At 38.3% G+C, this 21421-nt stretch overlaps 1 protein-coding gene and 1 long non-coding RNA gene across 18 annotated transcripts in view; one reads left to right on the top strand and one right to left on the bottom strand.

Annotated features, from left to right (window-relative positions):
- The window catches only part of Phyhipl (phytanoyl-CoA 2-hydroxylase interacting protein like), a 40878-nt gene extending 40723 nt beyond the window's left edge, over positions 1-155 (bottom strand). The window contains exon 1 of the mRNA XM_052744745.1: positions 135-155. The gene's annotated coding sequence lies outside the window, so the exon portion shown is untranslated. The remainder of the gene's footprint in view (positions 1-134) is intronic.
- A 117-nt stretch (positions 156-272) lies between these two features.
- The window catches only part of LOC128114605 (uncharacterized), a 287065-nt gene continuing 265916 nt past the window's right edge, over positions 273-21421 (top strand). For 14 of the 17 annotated variants that reach the window (XR_008219827.1, XR_008219828.1, XR_008219826.1 and 11 more), the window contains exons 1-2: positions 273-509; positions 8731-8852. This is a non-coding gene — a long non-coding RNA (uncharacterized LOC128114605). The other 3 variants (XR_008219822.1, XR_008219815.1, XR_008219814.1) reach the window with 3 other exon arrangements.

Here is a 21421-nt window from a genome sequence, read left to right as displayed (position 1 = left end):
TGTGGCGCGCACCCACGCGCGCGCGCGCGCGTAATCTCACCCGCGGGCGCGAGGCTGTCTCTCGGTCGCCGCCCTCCCTCCCTCCCTCCCTCCCTCCCTCTCCCTCGCTCTGTGGCGCGCACCCGCGCACCCACCTGCGGGCGCGCAGACCGCGGTACCCCGGGTCCTGGCACGCTCGCGCGCGCACGCGCACGCGCGCCGGGCGGCCTCCCCGAGAGCCCCGCCCTCCCCCCGGCCCCTCCCCCGCCCCCCCCCCCCCCCCCCCCCGACCCCTTGCGGCGCGCACGCGCCCTCGGCTCTCCCCTGGGGCTGCCGCACGCTGGAAGCGAAGGACGGCGGAGCGAGCGCGCGAGGAGCGCGGGCCGTGGGAAGCTGCCCGGCGGGTCGCGCGCTCGCCGAGCCAGGACGACTTGGCTCTGTTTTTTTTTGTTTTTTTTTTTTTGCACAATGCCAGGTAGAGCCGGATTGCCCACCCATGCTGCGGCGGCGAGGCGAGCGCGCGCGCGCAGGTTGGTTGTTGACCATAGATTGGGAAACTGAGGTCCGGGCCGCCCTGGGTCCCCACACCCACCCACCCCCGCTCCGCCCCCCTTTCCCATCTAACCCCGGGTCGGCGCGCCCCCCCGCCGACGTTCCTCACGAGGCCCTGCTGTGAGAAATGAGTCGCCACCTGAGGACTGCACCGGGCAGGGAGCGCGAACTCTGGTCGGTGCTGCAGGACAGGTGAGGCAGCAGCGGGAAGCCGCCCGCCGGCTAGCTGCAGAGGAGGCAGCCTCCGGGAGACAGCCACTTGTCAGCCTACCTTCTCAAGTCACTCATCTAAGGGACAAGTCTTCAGTGCTCTCTCCCTGGGCCGGGCATTGTTCTGGCTGCAAATGCAGGCAGAAGCGCATCACCTGTTCTTTGTTACAATAGAAAATGAAGAGGGACCTGTGGTCCTCCGGGCATGCTATACTTGCATGCCCCGTCCGTCGCTTTCAGTAGCACCTAAGATATTGCAGTGCACTCATGACGGTGCAAAGGTTTTAAAAATAAAGTCGATATAGGTGACAACCTGGTGACCTCTGTTCCCATTTGCTGATTCGGAATACTTTTTCTTTTTTCTTCTTGATATCACGGGATCAAAAGAAGCTCTTCTCCCCTTTGTATTGTTTATGGTTATTGGTAATTCTTTAAGTGCCTTGTTTACTGATTTTCCAATTTCAAACACTGATATTCACCATCAAAACAATTTACATATAGATCACTATATGCTACGTTTTCTAGTCACATCCATTTAGCCGTAAACAATTACATCTAATTAATCTCATAAAATGGAAGGACCCACTTTAGATAAAATAAGCCCATGAGAAAGCTTGGCACAATTGTGAGATGATAAAAAAAATCTGTGTAAGGTAATTTGATATCATTAAGTGAAATGTCCTCATTATGAACTTAAGAATTAGTGAAGATGGATCTCTGTATTGAAGTTTAGAAAACATTCCGGTATTAAGATAGGAGAGTCCCTAAGGGGAGAGGAAATTACTACCTGTCCAGAGAAATGGCAAGACAGTAGTTATGTGAATTTCGTATGTTCCAAAGGCTAGCTCAGTAGAACTAGCTTGGATATTGACACCAAAGCACAGTGGGTTCATCTTTCAGAGAATTCTCAAATTTACAAATCACAAAAGGAACTGTAAACTACAGAAATAGTTTACTTACCATCAAAAAAATATAACATGCATACATTAAAACTTTAATTCATACAAATATTATCACCTGGTATATTCAGGACAATATACTAGGTGGTGAGAATATATATCCCAAGTGGGGATCACATTCAGTCAACTGCAAACAGAGAACATCATGGGCAAAGAGAGTATATTAGTTACTTTTCATGACCATCACCAAATTGCTGACATAGCTTAAAAGAGAAAAGGTTTAGCTTGGTTCAGTTTCAGTATAGTCTGTCATGGTGGGAAGACATGGTCCAATAATGGCGATGAAAAAGCGTGGATAGTGGCAGGAAGCAGACAAGGATAATGCACCTCCAAGGCCCGGTCTCCAGTGACCCACTTCTCCATCCAGGTCTCACTTCTCAAGTTCTCCTCAGTCTCCCAAAGAGCTTCACCAACTAGACCAAAAACCTGAGGCAGATATTTCAGCTTCAAACCCTAACAGGGAAGGCAGGAGTTTGCTTTCTGTAACTGCTAAAAGTGCCTCAGTACTCAAAAAGTAGCTGAGTTGAGAACCAACAGAATGGCCATGAACCATCATAGTAAGAGCAAGGTGCCTTTAGCAAACACTATGACATTTACTTTCCAGGCCAGACATGTACCAAAGTACCAAAGACAAGCTACCTTTCAGTCGGAAAGAGCCACCAGACCGAACTGAGAAATCACGGGCAGAAATTGTAGTCACTCACTTAAAGCAAACTACTAGAAACAACTAGGAATAGGATAGAATGCCGTTGTAGACATAAAAGGAAGTAGAAGTCACCATTCTATTCCAATAACCTTTGGCACAATCCTCAAGTTCGTGGAACCTTTTTCTAATGTCCCCAGATATCATTTAAAATAAGACATATCACTTACCTATTTGAGGTGTCCATTGGCATGGTCAAAACCCCTATCTTTTGAGCCCAAGCTCAAATGGTACAATCTCTGTAAATACATTCCCCTCTGCCAGTATCCTTCTTGTTTAACTTTCACAGTTGTTACTTCCCATTCTCTTATAAAGACAACTATGTTATGTATGTTATGATTTGTAAGTTAGTGTACATCAAGAATTGATTCAAATTTGAGAAATCCCTCAGTCATATCTTAATCAGCACCTTACCCAACATTGGAGCCCTTGACAAGAAACTATCTTTTTATAGTGATGAAGTCCTCATGTATTAATCTAAACTCTTCTTTAGTTTGAGTACAAACATGCCTCCAACAAGGGTCTTACTTTTTCCTCTTTTAGTATTTGTTGTGTGACGAAAACTTTTCCTGGGGAGATGCAACACACACGTCTACTCACCCCAGGCAGGGAGTCCTCAACAGACCAAAGTATGGACACCACCAAAGTCCAGCTTGGTGAACCAATGAGTTTTATTGGGGTTACTTACAGGAGTATGGGTGAGGGGTTACTTAGAAGGAGCAGAAATGATTCAGACTGCTGCGTCACCAAGTCCCCCACCCCCAGCACAAGTGCCAGCTCACAAAAGCTGGATAACCTGGAGCACACTGCACAGCCTGTAGGCAGCTCAACAAGTTAGAAAGTGTCCTTTCCAAGTGGCTGGTTCAAACCTCTTCCAGGCAGCTCAGCAGGTTTCTGATTCTTCCATACAGCTGGCTGGTCTGGTCTCAGAGTTGTCTTTGCAACTTTTCTCCTCTGAGAGTCTTCTTTGTGGCTCTGCTGCCTTTTGTCTGGGGTGGACTCTCAGCTTTTACTGCTTACTCTGGGAGGGAGAGCCTAGTGGTAAGTTTCAGGGACTTCCTAAAGCTACTTTTAATTGTTTACTTTCTGGTTTAAGGAGCTTTCTGTAGATGGAATGTTATCTTGGATGAAAGTGTTACGCAACAGTATTAATCAATAGCAGTTCTCTCACTTGTGTGTATTCAAACCTACAGCTAAACAGTCCCACTTCCTTTGAACCTTTCTTCATTTGAGCTTAGCTGAAGACTGAGAACCAATTCTTCTTTCAAACATTGGTGATATCACATTGTACTGAGTTCCTCTATCACTATAGGCACTCACCTTCGGGAGCTGAAATTCTGATAAATCCGTGTGTAAAAATACTAAGTTTAAAATTTTAATACAAATATAAAGGAAAACATAGTGGTCTATCATGATCTATCTTTGCTCTATGTCAGACATCTTGTAGTGCAACACAAGATAAGCTTTTCTGTCAGTTATAGTTAGCTGTTCATACAACCTGACCTTGTAAGTACAGATGAACTTATACTTCTTCCCAAACATTTTTATTTCCCCTGCGGCATAGTTTTAGGCACGTATTATTAGAGTCTCCCAAGTACTATACTCTGTACAATATGCTGAATCATTAAATTCAATTGCAATACATTGAATGTGCTTATTTATATTACTTCAAATTGCCTAGGATTTTTATCAAAGCTGAAGGAAAGAAGGCAACAGAACTTTTGGGTAGGCTAAATCTGTCTTTATGATCTACACCAGCATATCCTAGTTCTCTATGCCTAGGTAAAAATCAAAAAGAGAACCAAAACCATAGAAATAATCACAAAATAATAATACATAATAAATGAGGGCAGTGGTTTTTAAGTTTCTTCTCATAATATTGCTATAACCTTTCCTAGGCCTTTATTATGAACAGCAGGACAAAAGAAAATTCATGATTGATAGGAAGTTGAAAGCAACTGAAATATTCTAAATTAATTTACCTTGAATCAAATAGTGCCTGGACTTATGGAGATCAAATGAGATAATGCATATAATAATACTGTATGAACTGTAAATACAAAGTTAGAATATCGTTATTTTGGGAGACTTAGAATCTCATTTTAAAAAAATGTAATTATCTTTGTAGTACAAAATTCTTGAACTAGCTCAGTAATTATTTTAAAACACCAAAAAACATCTGTATTTGGATTAAATTTATGATTATAGTGCTGAGGCTTTTAAGACAAGACGATAGTTCAACATATGCAAATTAGTTAATGCACTATAATAACATAATGAAAAATAAAAGTACGATCATCAATAGATACAAGAAAAGAAAACATTCAGCAATATCAATATCCTTTCATGTTAAAAATGCCTTCAAAATTGTAGTTATACGAGAAATATACCTTGACAAAATGAAGGCCAGATATTACAAATGAACAGGTAATATCAAACCAGTGAAAAGCTTTTTAGCTCTAAACCAGGACTGAGACAGAAATGCTCATTAATACCACTTATTTTCAGTAAAGTACTGAAAGTCTTTGCTAAAACTATTAGGTGGGGACAAAAACATCCAAATGGGAAAGGAAGAAGCTAAGTTGTTTATTTACAGATGATTAAGTCTTATATATAAAAACCTCCAAAAATACCCCAAAAGTCAGAATAAATTCAGTAAAGTTGAAAGATAAGAATTCAACATACAAAAGTTAGTTGTGTTTATATATATGAATGAAGAACTGTCTAAAATAGAGAACAGTAAGCAATCTCATTTTCAGTAGCATCCGAAAGAATAAAAAGGGCCCTGGAAAAGTGACTCAGCCATTAAGAACTCATACTACTCTTATAGAGGACCAGAGTTCAGTCCTCAGTATATTTACCCGGCAGCTCAGAACCAACTCCAAGAATCCAACACCTTTTTCTGGCCCACACAGTTACCTGAACTTGTGTACATATCCTCACTCAGACATATGCACATAATTCAAAATAAAGTAATCTTTAAAAAAATAAAATGCTTAAAGGATAAACTTAACCAATGATGTGGATGATCTGTAAAATAAAAACTTTGACTTTATTCAATGTCAAACATTGAATAAGTAACTTTTAAATGGCAAATAAGTGGAAGTTATCAATTTGCTTATCTATCTGAAAAATAATATCAAAATGTCTATAGTAACCAATGTAATGTACAGATTCAATGAAATTTCTAACAAAACTGCAGTGACATTTTTCCACAGAAACACAACAAATCATCTTTAATGTCATGAAGCTATAAAATGTTTCAAAGAACTGAAGTGATCTTGAAAAAAGTGAAAAACTGGAAATACCACACTTTATGATTTTAAGCTATATTAAAAAGCTGTTCTGCTCAAAACATTAGGCTACTAGCATAAAGAGACATGTTGACCAGTGGAACCAAACAGAAAACTAAGAATTAAACTCAAGTGTATAAAGTCATTTTTTATAGACATACCAAGAATACACACTAGAGAAAGGTTTCAATAAATGAGATTTAAAAAAACTGGATTTACCTTAGATAAAAATAAAAATTGGACCTTCTCTTATACCATACACTAGAATTAATTCAAAATCTATTAAAGTCTTAAACACAAGACCCAAAACCACAAAAAAGAAAAAACATGAAATAAACATTTAACATAGATCTTAAAAGTGGATTTTTGGATTTGACACAAAAAATGCAGGCATCAAAAACAAAAATAGATGAAGACTGCATCAAAGTGGAAGGTATCTCCAGAGCAAAATAAATAACACGGAGACGCATCCGAAGTAATGCAAAAAAAATTGTAGAATGTATGTGTATAAATGTTATACTAGTATATAAAAATCTCAATAGCAAAATACAAGTAAGCCAATTCAAAAATGGACAAAGGACCTAAACAGGCATTTTCCCAAAGACTTCCAAAATACCTACAGATATAAGAAAAGATGTGAGATGCTCAATATCACTAGTCATAGAAGTAAAAACCCACAATATCAACTAACATAGTCATCAAAAGGTCGAAAGAGAACACGTGTTGGCAAGAATATGGAATAAAAGGAAGCGTGTACCCCATTGAGGGAATGTAAATTGGTACAAGCACTATTGGAAAAACAGTATGGGGTGTCTCAAGGTGATAGGAGGAGACTTACCATACGGCCCAACAATTCTACCACTGGACATTGTCTAAAAGAAAGAGTATCTTGTGATATATGTGCACTCCCGTGTTTGTTTACAGTATCATTCAAGGCTGAAATACAGGGAGAGTTTGAGCATCCATTGATTGGTGAATAGGTAGTAGATTATTATTTAACCTTTAGAAAGGAGATCCTACCATTGGTATGAGCATGAATGGGTGTTGAGGACACTATGCTAAATAAAGTAAGCCAGACACAGTATGGTGGACACTACAGGATCTCACTTGTGTGTGAAATTAAAAACAACAACAAAAAGCTAAAGTTAGTAGTAGAGTGGCTGGCAGTGGTTATTTGTGCATGGTAGAGGGAGAGAGGATCTACTGGTCAAAGAATCCAAATCTTAGCTGTGCTGTGAGTATTGGAGACCTATGTATAGAGTGATGTTTATGGATAACAGAAATGTGTGCCATAGTTGGAATTGGCTCCTACAGTGGATCACATATACTCCTACAGAACATACACACACAGCTTAAATGAATGACATGATAACTTTGTTCTAATCATTCATAAAAATGTATATATACATATGCATCTAAGAATGATAAACATGAATTTATATTTGTCAGTCATAGCTCAATACATCTAGAGAGTTTTTTAATTAAAAAAATGAAAATAATATCCAGTGGGTAGGGAGTCAAGGCTGAAGTTTTAGCTCATTTGCTCTCATTGACTCCATAGGTCTTGGTAAACTGGCTACTTCTTCCCTCATTTGAGGTCCTGTTCAATGTTTATCATCATCTTATGTTCCCATCTCCAGCTTCTTCAGTCTCTTCCTTTTCCCTGATTCTACCCTGGTCTCTGCCCACCATCAAATATCCTTGATTTTAAAAAATAGCTTTACTTGAACAAGTTACTATTTGTTCCACTATAGATAAGAAACTCATCATGAACTGGGAAGTGCTGTAAAAGTTATTCATCACCCCGTTTACTACTAATCCTCATAAAACTTATCACCAATCTATAGCTTTATGATTCTTATTCTTCAAAAGTCATTTCAGTTTGGTAAGGTTTTCAAATCACTAAAATATCAAGGCCTGCTTTCATCTGCATCCGCTTTGATATTTCATCATTTTATTTCTGCTGAACCTCTGTAGTGCTGACCTCTCCTAGATCTCTTCCTGCCTGTGAGCTTAATGCTTCTCAACTTTGCCTTCTCTTGAGGGTAGATACTCTTTTAAGTTCAACCTTTGACATTATGTTCTTTCCTGTTTAAAGCTGTTTCCTTGAGGAGTTCATGTATGCTCATGAATTTTAATCTCTTCTCCATGCTTAAAACCTCACCTTTATTTTCAAATTCCCATGTCTGGTCCCCAAATCTAAACAAGGTATTGCCCCATTTCCAGTTGTTTAATGAACATGTTTATGAACATTCTTGCCATCGTTTCTAATTAATCAATTTCTCCTCTAATTGGCTCACTTCCTGATTTTCTCCAGGATAGTCATTGGCATCATCCTTTTTATGTCCCCCGTTTAATCTGAACTACAACTAAGATCAGTGCATGAGAATGGTTAATCAGTACTTGCTCAACAAATTGTAATGCTGCCATTTTCTATCATGAATGCTGAGATATTATTAGGCAGACATAAAATTGCAAAGTACTGCTGTAAGGTTAATCTGTTTCATTGGATGAACAGAATGGAGGGATTGGGAGATTATTACAGTTTAGGCAAAACTTTAAGGTATTATAGATTAGGAATTATTATAATTAGAGTTGGAAAAAGGAAAAATAGATAATGATAGTGATGTTGCAGCATTCTCTCTCCAAAATTGTCAAAAATATTAAAATTGTCAGTATTTTCTATGGTAGTTTACTTATTTTGTAATACGTAGTACCATATAATAATGCCATAGGAACAACAGTTGTATGTTTTCCCAATATTTAAAACCCAGTAGCTATTGTCCAATGATATAACAGTAGATTATTAAAAGCTAAAGCAAAGTCTTTAGGTGTTGCTATTTTAAGTTTACAAATAAATAAAGCTAAATAAAAATGGCCTATAGATCAGACTGTCTTGAACCATCCTCTGCTGTCACTAGTCAAAATTTAAAGGAGTTTGTGTTGATGGGAGGAATTTGGGGATGAATGGAGTGGGGAAATGAAAAGTCTTCTTTATGGATGAAAGTAGTCAGTGTTTTTCTCTTCTCCTCAGTGGTCCTGCTTTTTTCTATTCATCATCTACTGCAGAACATCATCTTATTCAAGGGTATAGACTTGACTAAGACCTTTTGAGAACTCTTGGAAATAAAGTCTCCATGATGAGCCAAGGGGTAGGTAAGTGTGTAGTCATAATAAGTCATAATATAGTCATAATTTGCCTCAAATTATTTTTCTTGTATTCATACACATATTTTATAGGTTGTGCATTGCCTTATGCTAAAAGTGAAGTCATTTTGTTTCAGGGATAAAAGAGTGACAGGATAGGGTCTTGAATTGAACTAACTATGTAACATAGCCTCTCTACCAAGTGTTGGGATGATAGGTGTAAACCATTATACCCAACATCCTTTTGTTCTTTACTGACAAATAGGACCTTTGGTGTATTCTAACACAGTTCAAAACTGCTCCCCAGAAACACTGATTTTGTGTCTCTTTAAATATAGCACATAGATGGCCTGGCAACATTTTATCTCAGCAGAATTAGAGCAGCAGCTCTCATAATGATGAGCATGTCTTAGTTTCCCAGAGTTTTTTTTTTTTCCTAAGCTAAAACAAATGCCAATAGAATACCTAAAAGTCTTCCCATTTTTGTAAACATTCTGCAGATCCTGCTTTGATTGTACTGTTGCATCAGTGCAATGTATTTCTTCTCTGTTAGAGACTCATTAGTATAAGAATGGCTAATTTAACAGTCACATCTGGTCTTGAGACTTTGTCTGTAATAGTTATGTATGCAAAACTATCATACTATATTCAGGTAAAGTTCATTTTCCAGATCCTATCTGAACTAGGCTTCCCCAAAAAGCCATAATGAGAATTTTTTAGGTAAGTAAACTCAACACACACACACACACACACACACACGCGCGCGCACATGCACACACACATATGCACGGGGGGGGGGGGGGGGAGAGAGAGAGAGAGAGAGAGAGAGAGATATTATTGACTGTTGAATTTTTTTTGTGATGAAACAAAGATACTTTCCTACACGATTTTCCTACAAGATTTTTTTCCTACTGCCAATTATCACTTTTATAATACAGAAAAGTGGCTATATACTTCTCAAGGTGAGATGTCAGTAGTTATTCATAGGAGGGACTTCAAGAAAGTGGAAATAGTGAAGGGTGTGTAGATAGAGGATGTTACCTTTTGCTAACAAGACCCTCTGTTTTGGGAATACATACGTGAGACATTATTGTTCCAGTCTGTGTTCATGTATATTGTATAACATTCATAAAAGTGTCAAATTCTCTCGGTTGGTGAACTTTTTCTTTTCCTACCACCATTCCTCTGTAGAAACCTTATCCATAATAGCAAAGACAAGTTGTATATGGGTATGTCTAACACTGGGAAAACTGTTACCTTCTGCTTAAAGAACAAGCTATCTGTCTTGTTTTATTGAGTCAACATTTGCTGACTTATCTTGGAGGCACAGGTGACAAATATTCTTCATATGTCTGTCTGTCTGTCTGTCTGTCTGTCTCTGTCTCCCTCTTTCTTTCCCCCTCCCTCCCTCTATCATATCTCTCTATCCCTTTTCTTTTTCTCTCTTCCTCCCCCGTCTCTGTTTTTCAAAACATCTCTTCTGACTTTCTTTTCTCTAGACAAAATCTTTGCAAATAGTGCAGCCTGCCTCAAGATTGTGTCCACGTTATATCTGAATGTGCTCTAAAGTTTCATGTTTTCCTTTTAAAGACACAGTGTCTAGATCTACACACCATAAGTGAAGGTGGTCTGCTGCCTGGGGAGCAGCTTGCAGACATCTGAACCGTTTGATTACAAGTGCTTTTCGGTTACTTATCAGCTTTTCTATATTCAAAACTTATCTTCAGTATTTGTCAGTATGTGACTGTTCATATTCATAGTTGATCAGAATAGCTTTATCATTCCACATAACAGCCTTCTGCAACTTTTGTGTTCTAAGCTGAAAAAAAAATGCCAACAGGTCTCATTCTTACAAACCATCGATGATATTAGAACTAATTATGCCTAACATGTAAAAATTATATAACTGTTATAGTATAGTTATATTTCACACAATATCTTGGTTGTTCTATATCTAAGATTTTTAAATCGGGATATGTCAAGAAGCTTGATATTAAGAGTTTCTTTTTAGGATAAATGTCATGTACCCACCAAGTATTACTGGCGTCACACATTTTGTGGGACAGATTCTGAGCTAATCTTCCATGCTATGGGAGGTGCTGACAGTTCATGAAATGCACAGAAGAAGTCTCACTTCAGATATTCATAGAGCAGGTCCCACAGACCTCTGTGGATTTAGCTCATGTTGCAGTAGTGATAAAGAGGACTATCTCACTGGTCTCTCATATGATGTTTCTCTTAGAATACAGTCCTGCATTGAGTTTAATTTTCCTTCACAAAAACGTTATTCAGCTTAAATAGTGATTTATCTGCCTCACCAAACTGAGTTCTCAGTAGTAGTACTTGTTCCTAAGACTGCAGAAGAGGAGGCTGGCTGATACAGGTCAGCTTAGTCTAGCTGCTTGCAAAGGTAGCTCCAAAGAAGACTGAGCACCATCAGTTCATTCTTGCCAAGCACTACATTGCTAATCCTGTTGTCCTGGTTTCTACTCCATATTATTTCTTCCTTTTATGGATCAATAATTGGCTATAGATAATTTTCTTTAATTTCTTGTTTGATAATAGCCAGGAAGGTGTATGGAGGCAGAAAAAAGAACAAAGCCAAACAGATAGATACTCATTGATCTGTTGTAGGCTCTCAGGAGTCTCTCCCTTATGGGCATCTTTATACATGTGAACCCAAACAAGTGTTATTAAAGATCTCCATCAGCATGTGTCAGTCAGACTGGTCTGTCTGGTGTCATGGGAACAGAACAAATCAAGCCCTTGACTTCTCTATGCTTGTGTGACAGTTTCCCAGTGTCTTGAAACCACCCTAGGTCGTTGTAAAGCACAGCACATGGCGGCTTTGCTTCATGCCTCCATGTGCAGTAGTAGACGGTATAAATGACACTCACTAGTCTCGCCTTACAGTTGAGCAGCCATATCTGTACAAGCCAGAACTAGGATTGATATTTTCCCCTGACACCTCACAAGTAGGTAATTTGGGTATGTTAAATTTGTTTCAAAGCTCCCATTTTGTGTTTTTTTTCCCTCTCACTTTTAAGGTCTGTGTGTCTTTGTAAAGACAATGGCTTCTAAGTGGAGGGAGAAGATAAATTTATTGGCAGTTTTATATGTCCATGTATTAAGAGAATTTAAAGCATACAGTTCTATTCTAGAAACTTTGAACATACCTGTTTGCTATCCCTCAACTCAGAAGCCACAGACCCTTCCATCCTCTCTGCCTCCTTCTCTTTCCTCCTCTCTCATGGTTGGCGGGTATTGGGGAGAAAGTCTGCCCCATCATGGCTTCGGCTTAAAAACTAGAATCAACAAATGCGCTCTCCACTGGTTTGGTTAACAAACGTTAACAAATATTTTTGGTTCTTATTGCAAAGCAATAAGTGCTAAGACAATGGCAAGTAGAAGATTTTATTCTGAGAATGAATACCTATGAGAGAGAATATTACCTTTATGCAAATAACCTACTTCTCCTGATTTGGTGCATACTAAAAATATTGGGGGTTTTTGTTTTGTTTTGTTTTGTTTTTTTAGAAAGAAAGACATTGGTAGCTATCTGGGAGACCATCATCCAAATGAAAATGTGTAAAATATGGCACCATGCCTTTAGTTCATTTTTTAAATTTTTTATGGTACTGCTTTGTTTTATGATGGTACAGTTAGCTTTGGCATTCTCTGTAGTAAACATATACTTTGGGGTATACTTTCCTAAAATTGTAAATAAGGAGAATGAGAGAAATAAAAGAACATTAAAATTTTCCCAAGTTATTTATAAATATTGATGTATCATATTTTTACATGAACAGTACAACTTAGAATAAGACAAAAAGTAGCAGGAGCTGTGGTAGAGGAAGTAACCATTTCTGTGCAGGAACAAAAATGACAGATTAATTTCAGGTGTGGAAATCTATATGAATAAATACTCATCCCAAGTACTGAAAGGACAGTAAACTAACGTGCCATGAGGCTGCTTTCCTGAATACACACCACACATGGACTAAGCCAACAGCTGAACTCTGTAAAGCCACAGTTCTCAACCTCTAGGTTGTGACCCCCACAGGGGTCACATATCAGATATCCTGCATAGTAGATATTTACATTAGGATTCATGACAGTAGCAAAATTAGAGTTATGAAGGAGCAATGAAATAATTGGTGGTGGTGGGAGTCACCACAGCATGAGGAACTGTATGAAAGAATTGCAACATTGGGAAGTTTGAGAACCACTTCTGTAAAGGGATATGAAAGTCATTCCCTGTATGCCCCAAAGTGCTTTTTCTTCTGCAGCAGAATCAGGGGGAAATTGCATTCTTTTAATAGAAAGTGTGAGAGCTGTATATGCAGTGGCTTTTTAAACAAAGAATATGAGATAATGTAATGGACAGTGTACCATTTTATTTAAGGAAAAACCTTGTGAGTGTAATAAAATACCTTCATATTATTTCTCAGATTAATTCTTCTCGGTTCTGCTTTTCTTTCTAACTATAAAAATCATTCAAGTTGGTCTAACCATGCTGTTATTTGAAAATCTGGGCTTTTGAATATTGCTTCAATTCTGGTTGATTTTGAATACATATCTATCATATAATTACTGTATTTTTTCTTTACCTACATGCACCTGTAATAAAACATTTTATATTAACTTTTCTCTTTTCAATTTTTACTTTAATAGGTTTTTCATTGAGACATGCATGCATTTGTGTATGAGATTTCCAATTACCTCTTCTGTATAAGCTCTGTGCTTACAAAATATAGAATAGTCTATATATCTTTTTTAGTACATTATGAAATTATGACATTATTTTCCAAGTAATTCATGTTTCCTTACCAGGACCATTCATTCTTCTTGAATTTGCTAGTCCTATGCTACTAACTCATCACTCAACCTTATCTTTCACTATAGAGTGATAGTACAGTTTTTTAAAGATAAAAATGTAAGAAAATAATTCTAATACGGTAATTTTTTTGTTGTTGAAAAACCTGAACATGGATTATTTTTCCTAGGGGTAGGTATTTGGATCTAGGGCTTCATATGTGCTAGGCATGTACTCTATCACTGTGCTGTATCCCCAGCTCTGTTCTAAACTTGTGTGTGTGTGTGTGTGTGTGTGTGTGTGTGTGTGTGTGTGTGTGTGTGTAGACAGGATTTTACTTAGATACTCATGCTGGCCTTAAGTTCACTATGTAGCCCAGCAGTCCTTGAACTTGTGATTTTCCTATGTCAGCCTACACATGCACGTGCACACACACACACACACAGCCTACAAACACACATACACAGGCACACACACATATGCACAGAGAGACACACTTCATATATATACAGATATATGAGAGAAAGAAGACCAAAGTGTGTATATGTGCATATATCCAGTGTTTTTTCCTTCAATATGAAAGAAATATAGGTACAGTTTCAGAACTAACTTTTGAGGTTTTTTTTTTTTAAAAAAAATACATTTTCATTATCCATTCACCTATTGATTAACAACTAGGCTAGTTCCATTTCTTTCTATTGTCAAAGGAGCATCAACAAACATGGATGTGGAAGTATCTCTGTAGAGTGGAAAGGGGGACAAGGAAATGAAGAAGGTGGATGGAAATCAAGATGGAATATGCTTGCAAACCCCAGATGAAAACAATATTCTGGAGTCAATTTTAAGAATTAAAAAATTAAAAACCCACAAAGGAGAATCACTTCACAATTGCCTTCCTTCTAAGGAAAGAAAAACACTAACACCTATCCATTTTTAACTCTTCAAATACTACAGGCTTTCTTGAATTGTGACTTGGTCACTTTTTCACAGGAAATGAAATGTGAAAGAGAATTGAGGAGTGGCTCCAAGACTGGAAAGACCCATGCTTCCTGCATCCCCAGTAGCATAAGTTTCGGGGTTTGTGAAACATGCTGACTTCTATTTGAAATTGAATGAGTTTCCATTTTCATTCATAATACAAGGGTACACCTATGTTCAAATTCTTTGGGTAGCAAAAAGAGATCTCATATGACCTAAGGTCAACCCAACTTAATAGCTTCATCTCTCTACGGACAAAAATTTGTAGCTACTGTAAACTGATGCTGACCCTGGAGTTATCTAAAGTAAATTTATAGAAAAGGTACAGAATTAATGAGAATTAAAATACTCTCTTAAAATAGCAAATTGGAAACTTTAAACTCAAGTAATTTCCTTGATGATATTTACTTAATTACAATTTTATAGTACCTGTTGAAGAAGTGATGAGCCATCTATCTTTAGAACAATTAATTTAGGCTATTTGCATGTGTAATGGGTAACTAAGGAAAAGAAAACCTGCAAACTGATAATTATGCCTGTGTTATTTTCTCTGATGTGGAATGGGAAAGTAACTTGATCATCTAACGACTTGTATACAGGAGAAGCATTGGATGGGAACTTCTGCAATGAGTTTAGTGGCATGCTGGTAAGCTGGCCCCACACAGTCTGCTTTGCCGTGTTTACAAGCTTTTGTATGACAGATACTCATACAGACTGATTTAACTACTGGCCTTCCTCTAAAAAAATCTTGACAATTGGTAATCAGAGCTTTTACACATTAAATACATGATTATATAACTTATTTTTTCCTGATGATGATAAATGAAGTAGATTAATTACACTAATCGCTCCAATTCTTCCTACCTCATATATACATAGCTTATGCCATGCTGCCTTGTAATGTCTTCCCACTGATGTCCTGGGTCCATCCAAAAAACTTGCTTTGCCCAATGAGATGGTCGTATTTATGCTACAAATGGACGGTTGAAGCAATTCATATTTTATTCTTTCTCTTGAAAGATGATGGTACACTGAAGGATAAACTGAGGAAGCTGGGGGGAAATCTTTCAATACCCTGGCTTACGTGTCAGCATAAAAGGCTGCTTGGGTGATAATGAAAAAAAAATCTTAAAGCAACTTCAGAAAAAGGTTCAATTTAAAAAAAAAAAAGGCAAACAAAACCAATGCCAAAAGGCTGACATGGAGCCACGACAAAGATGAAAGAAGAGTTAAAATTAAGTATAGTTAAGTGAACATATGTATTCTGTATGGGACTCAGCATTCCTTCACAGACCAAGAGGGTTTGGGAGGGGATCATCTCCAACACAGGTCTGCAATCCAATTATCACATCTTAGGGAAGATGTATATTACACATGGCTTGTGTTCCTTGACCTTATCTCCTGCAGCCACCTCAACATCAGTGATCTGAGAGGAGCACTCCAGCTAGCTCAGGTTGACTTTTGACAATCCAAATCTCAAGTTTTCAGGAATTTTGCAAGCTGGTTGCCAAACACAACCATTACTAAAAATTACATAGCACGTAACTAAATGATAGATACATTAAGATTATACTTACACTGCCTCATCTTCCAAGTGATTATTTTCTATGTTCTTGAGGTGATGTGCATCTATTTTGTCTGTACTGGGAAGGTACTGTATAAGAGAAAGCAGCTGCTCATCTCTTCCAACCTCTGTACACTGATGTTTGGTTGGTAGCTTAAAATAGCCATGGTGGAAAATTGGCTGGCTGATGCTATAAATCAGAGATTCCCTGTCCTGGGGCCATTTGTTAGGCCCTTACTACCACAGCACTGAAAAGCTGACAGACCTTAGCTTTTACCTACTGCAAATCCTGGGCCCTAGCACTGTGCTATTTATAGGACAGCAGAAATGCATTTAAAACATGACTTCCCAATAATTGGTGTTATTGGAGAGCCACATTGCTCTCTGAGGTGGTTCAAGAGTCTCAGACAGATGATTAAATAGACCATTTTATTTATGTCAGATCCAGAGAAATACTGTTTCCCTTACCTTAGACAAATTAATCACTGGACTTCTATTTTTTACTTCCTTAAACTTTCACCATTCCTACTCTTAGAAATTTCAATTTTTACTAGCTCTTCATTAAAGTCATTTTTAGGGCTGAGAAGATGGCTTGTTAATAAAGTGCTTACTGCGATAGTATGTGGACCCGAATTTGGATCCCTTGTACCTACAAAAAAAGCTGGACATAGCCAAATGTATACCAGGAAGTGGTGCTGGTGAAGGGCTGGCTGAGACTAGAGGATTGCTGGCGTTTGAGCCTAGCCCCCCGCCCCCCACCAAAAAAAAAAAAAACCAGCAGGTTCCAGATTCAGTGAGAGACCATGTATCAAGAGAGTAACATGGATCATGGTATAACAGGAAACCCAGTGCTCTCTGTCCTCTGCACATTTGCATACAAGAGCAATTACATATATATGTGCATGTGCATGTGCACACACATACACACTCACACACAAATTAAAAAAAAGAATATCTGAAGTAATTCATGTACCTAATATATTGAAAAATCTCAAACATTTGGGGCAAGAATATTCCAAAATACTATTTCTCAAATTCTAACTATGTACATATTGCATGAACTATTTATTATAGTTGAAAACTAAACCAACATGATGTAACAGAAAAATTCATCTAACTGTGCTACATACAAATGAATTGTTCAGTGACCTACTTGGCTCAGTAGGAAAGAGAGCTAATGATGTCCTAGGAGAGCAGGTACCCATTGGCCATATGTAGACAAAGTCTTTAGGATGTCCTTCTTAGGATAAAAAGCCATTGGGGCACATTTGACTTATTAAAAAGTGTGGTAATAATTCCTTTAAATGTGAATAAAGAATTGTGAATACTTACTTAATAGTTAGGATCCCAGTGGAGATGGCCCTAATTTTTAAACATTTCCCAATTATTTAATGACTCAGAAGTAATTATGAGTGAGATTGCTTTGATGTGAGCTTTGAAATAAGAAAAACCATGTAAAGCAAAGACAAATTTCATGGCTTTTTACAATGTCTAACCAAATTATCAGTGCACTATTTACTTTTGTTCTAGGCTGTTAAGAAACTCGTTTGGCTACTACTTTAATCTGTTTATATTCCTTTTTTTCTTTAGCGATTATAATTTGTGTGCACTGGATGTATGTAGTTTTCTAGCTGATGTGTTCTCCTACAGTCAAAATTATGACTGCTAATTGAACTCTGTTACTTGTGAATCTTACAGGTTGTTACTCCAATTACGTTACTGCCACCTATCAAAATTTAGATGTGAAAATACTAGGCCAATTCATTAGCATTACTGGTTTATGATGACAATACAAGACTCCGTGTGTATGTCTCTGTGTGTGTATATGTGTGTGGTGTCTACATAAATGCACATGTGTGAAAGTGCACGTGTGTGTGTGTGTGTGTGTGTGTGTGTGTGTGTGTGTGTGTGTATGTGTAGGGCAAAGACTGACATCAGGATATCTTCCTCAGCTGCTTCTCCATCTCATTTTTGAGACAAGTCTCTTGCTGAACCTGGAGCTTGCTTCTTTGTCTAGACTGGCTGGCCAGAAAGACCCTGAGATCTGTCTTCAACTTCTAGTTCTGGGGTTACACTATACCTGGCTTTGATGTGGATGGTGGAGATTCAAACTCAGGTCCTCATGCTTAACACAGCAGACTATTTGCCCCCTGAGCCATTTCTACAGCCCAGTGTTAAGAGTTTTTCATTGTGACACAAACTCAACTTTTGTGCTGAAGTACAAAATCACCTTAGATAATGAAAACCACAGACAAAAAAAAAGTTTGGAGCTTGCTCTGTAAATACAACCAAAATGACATGTGTGGGTGATGGGGAGGAGTCAGTTGTGCCACTGATAGTGAATTTCTTTTCTTATGGCAGGCATTTAGTGCGCAGAAATTTCAATGACTTGATTTGTTTCACCTGTTGGAGTCTCTTATTTTTTCTTTATCCCACATCAAGTAGTAATTTGAGTAACAGGAAGAAAATATCTTTTATAGATGAACAAGTTATAAGAATGTGAGGGAAAAAAAAGCTGAAAAGCCAGAGTTTTCTGTCAGTTTAGTGTTGCTAGAATTTGTTTCTCTTAGTGATCAAATAGATTTCTTGAAAGCCCAAACTGAATGTTTCTTGAGATTCAGTCCTTTATGTGCATATTTGTGTGTGCATTCTGAGGGTGTGTTAGGTATCATACACCAGGGTCTTTTCATTGCCTTGTGAAAGGCTGAGTAAAAGCATAATAACAGTGTCTTAGTTAGATTCCCATTGCTGTGGTAAAACACTACAATCAAGAGCAATGTATTCAGGAAAGAGTTTATTTCTTCTCATTAATCTTGGGTCATATTGGATCACTGAAGAAAGTCAGGGTAGGAACTCGAGGCAGGAACTGGGAGGCAAAAACGAAGCCATGGGGAAATACTGTTTACTGGTTTGCTCCTCATGGTTTGCTCCGCCTGCTTTCTTATACAGCTCAGGGTCACCCGCACAAGATTGGCATACTATGCACAGTAGGCTGGGCCTTCCCACATGAGTCATTAATCAAGAAAATGCCCTACAGACTTACCGATAAGGCCAATCTTTCAGAAGCGGTTTCTCAGTTGAGAGCCTTTCTTCCAAATGACTCTAGTTTATCTTGAGTTGATAAACAAATAAAAGCAACCAGGACAATCAGAGATAGCTGGTGGACTGACACCTAGTTGTGACAATATTTTAAAGCATTTAAAATCACTCTGCACTAAAATCAACTACAAATGTATCAAAGACCTCAACAAAAATATGAAACTTCTGGAAGAGAAGGTAGGAAGTTGTTACAACATACAAGCATAGGTAATACTTCCTAACAGGACTCTGGTCACTCAGGAAAGAAGGCCAACAGTTAACAAATGAGACCTCATGAAACTGAAAAGCTTCCACAGAGCAAAGAAAACAACCCACTGAAGAGGCAGTCTATGGAATGAGAGGAAACCTTTGTTAGAAGACACTAAGAACTCAAAAAGCAAAACAAACAGCCCAATAAAAATGGGCAGTAGATATGAACAGAGAATTCTTAAAATAAGATGCAAATGGCTGGTAATCACTTACAAGTCTTCAGCATCCTTAGTCACTAGGGAAATTGAAATTAAAGGGACTTTGAGACTCCATCAGAATGGCTATCGTCGTAATCCAATAACAAATGCTGCTGAGAACGGGGAAAGGGAAGCCTTTATCACTATTGGTGGGAGTGTAGGCTGGTGCAGCTCCTATGGAAATCAGTGTGAAATAGAAGCTAGAAATAGAACTATCAGATGGGACATATTCCTTAAAGATTCCGTATCCTACTACATATATCTGCTCAGCCACGTTCATTGCCACATCCTTCTATTCACAGCAGCTAGGGCTGATGGCTGGATGGCGATAATATGATCCATATACACAATGGAATCTTATTCAGCTCTAAAGAAAAATCAAACCATGAAATTTGCAGGTAAATGGATATTACTGGAAAAAAATATACTGATTCAGATAAAGCAGACACAGAAAAACTGCCCAAGAAGTGAATTTTTCTCCATGAACTGCTTGAATCCCTCTGACTAGCTTTGATGAACTGAATGTAGCACAGATGATGCCATCTGCATTAGGATGTCAGGTATGATGAGAACTTTCATTTCTTGTTAGACACAGGAATCTGGTCAAGAGATATGGCTACCTTGCTACAGAGACCACACAAAAGGATACCCATCCAGCCTGTACTGTTCAGCCATCGCAGCTGAGTTACCAGAGTGGATTGCAAAGTCAACTGTATCACAGCTAAACATGACCCAGAAGTCAACAGACATGTCACCTGAATATAGCCACAGAAGTGACCACAACTAATGGCACTTGGAGAAGAAAGGCCACTCAATTGTAGTCTATGAATTTCTCAGCAAATACACTGGTTGTCACTTTAATTCACTAGTTTGGGGGCAGTTTGTAATTCAGCAACCAATTTAACAGTGTACACAGTGGCTCAACCCAAATGTCATCCTGGCCTCTGAAGTCTTCATACTTAAGATCATTTGTTTTTCAATGGTAAAACCAACCAAACAAAACCTAATAAACACAGTTTATGTGCTGGGACAATATGAGTTTGCTTTATAATTCCATATAGTATGTGTAAATTGAAGAAAAAAACTATAAATCCTAGCCAGAGTCAGTCTACAAGGACTTAGGCTTGGGTTTAACTGGGTGAGACTGAGGCATATGGAAACTCAAGATCTGTACAATAGCAAAGAATTGAGAGGAGACAAGGCTGTAAATGTTCTTCTTGTGTTGAACTGCTGAAATAGTGAGACATCAGCATTATTAGTTTCCTTCTTTTATAGAAATATTCTCCTTCACTTTTAGAGATAAAGATAGGTATATTAAATAATATTACAAAATGTAGAGAAACTACCAAGAATAAAAATGATAGTTCACAGACTTGGTGAATGATGACTAAGCACACTTTGGTGTCACCCTTGTTATCCTAGTGACATGCTACACAAGTCTGTTTCCTCCAATGTGGTGGCCTCATCAACTCTGTCAGTGCCTCCACCACCCTTTCAGGAGGGAGGGCCAAGTGGGAAGTGATGCTCTGGAGGGGAAATAGAGAAAGGAACACAGCAAAGGAAGACATAAGGGAGAGGAGGAAGGAGTGGGGAAGAGCTCCTGGAAAAGACCTTGAGAGCTAGGGGGGAGAGAAGAGCATTACAGTAATATGATGGTATATTATTTGAAAAACAA

This window comes from Peromyscus californicus, unplaced genomic scaffold (assembly GCF_007827085.1).
Source record: "Peromyscus californicus insignis strain IS unplaced genomic scaffold, ASM782708v3 Scaffold_19__1_contigs__length_69161282, whole genome shotgun sequence".
Classification (NCBI taxonomy): Eukaryota; Metazoa; Chordata; class Mammalia; order Rodentia; family Cricetidae; genus Peromyscus; species Peromyscus californicus.
This window is presented reverse-complemented; position numbering and strand designations above follow the sequence as displayed.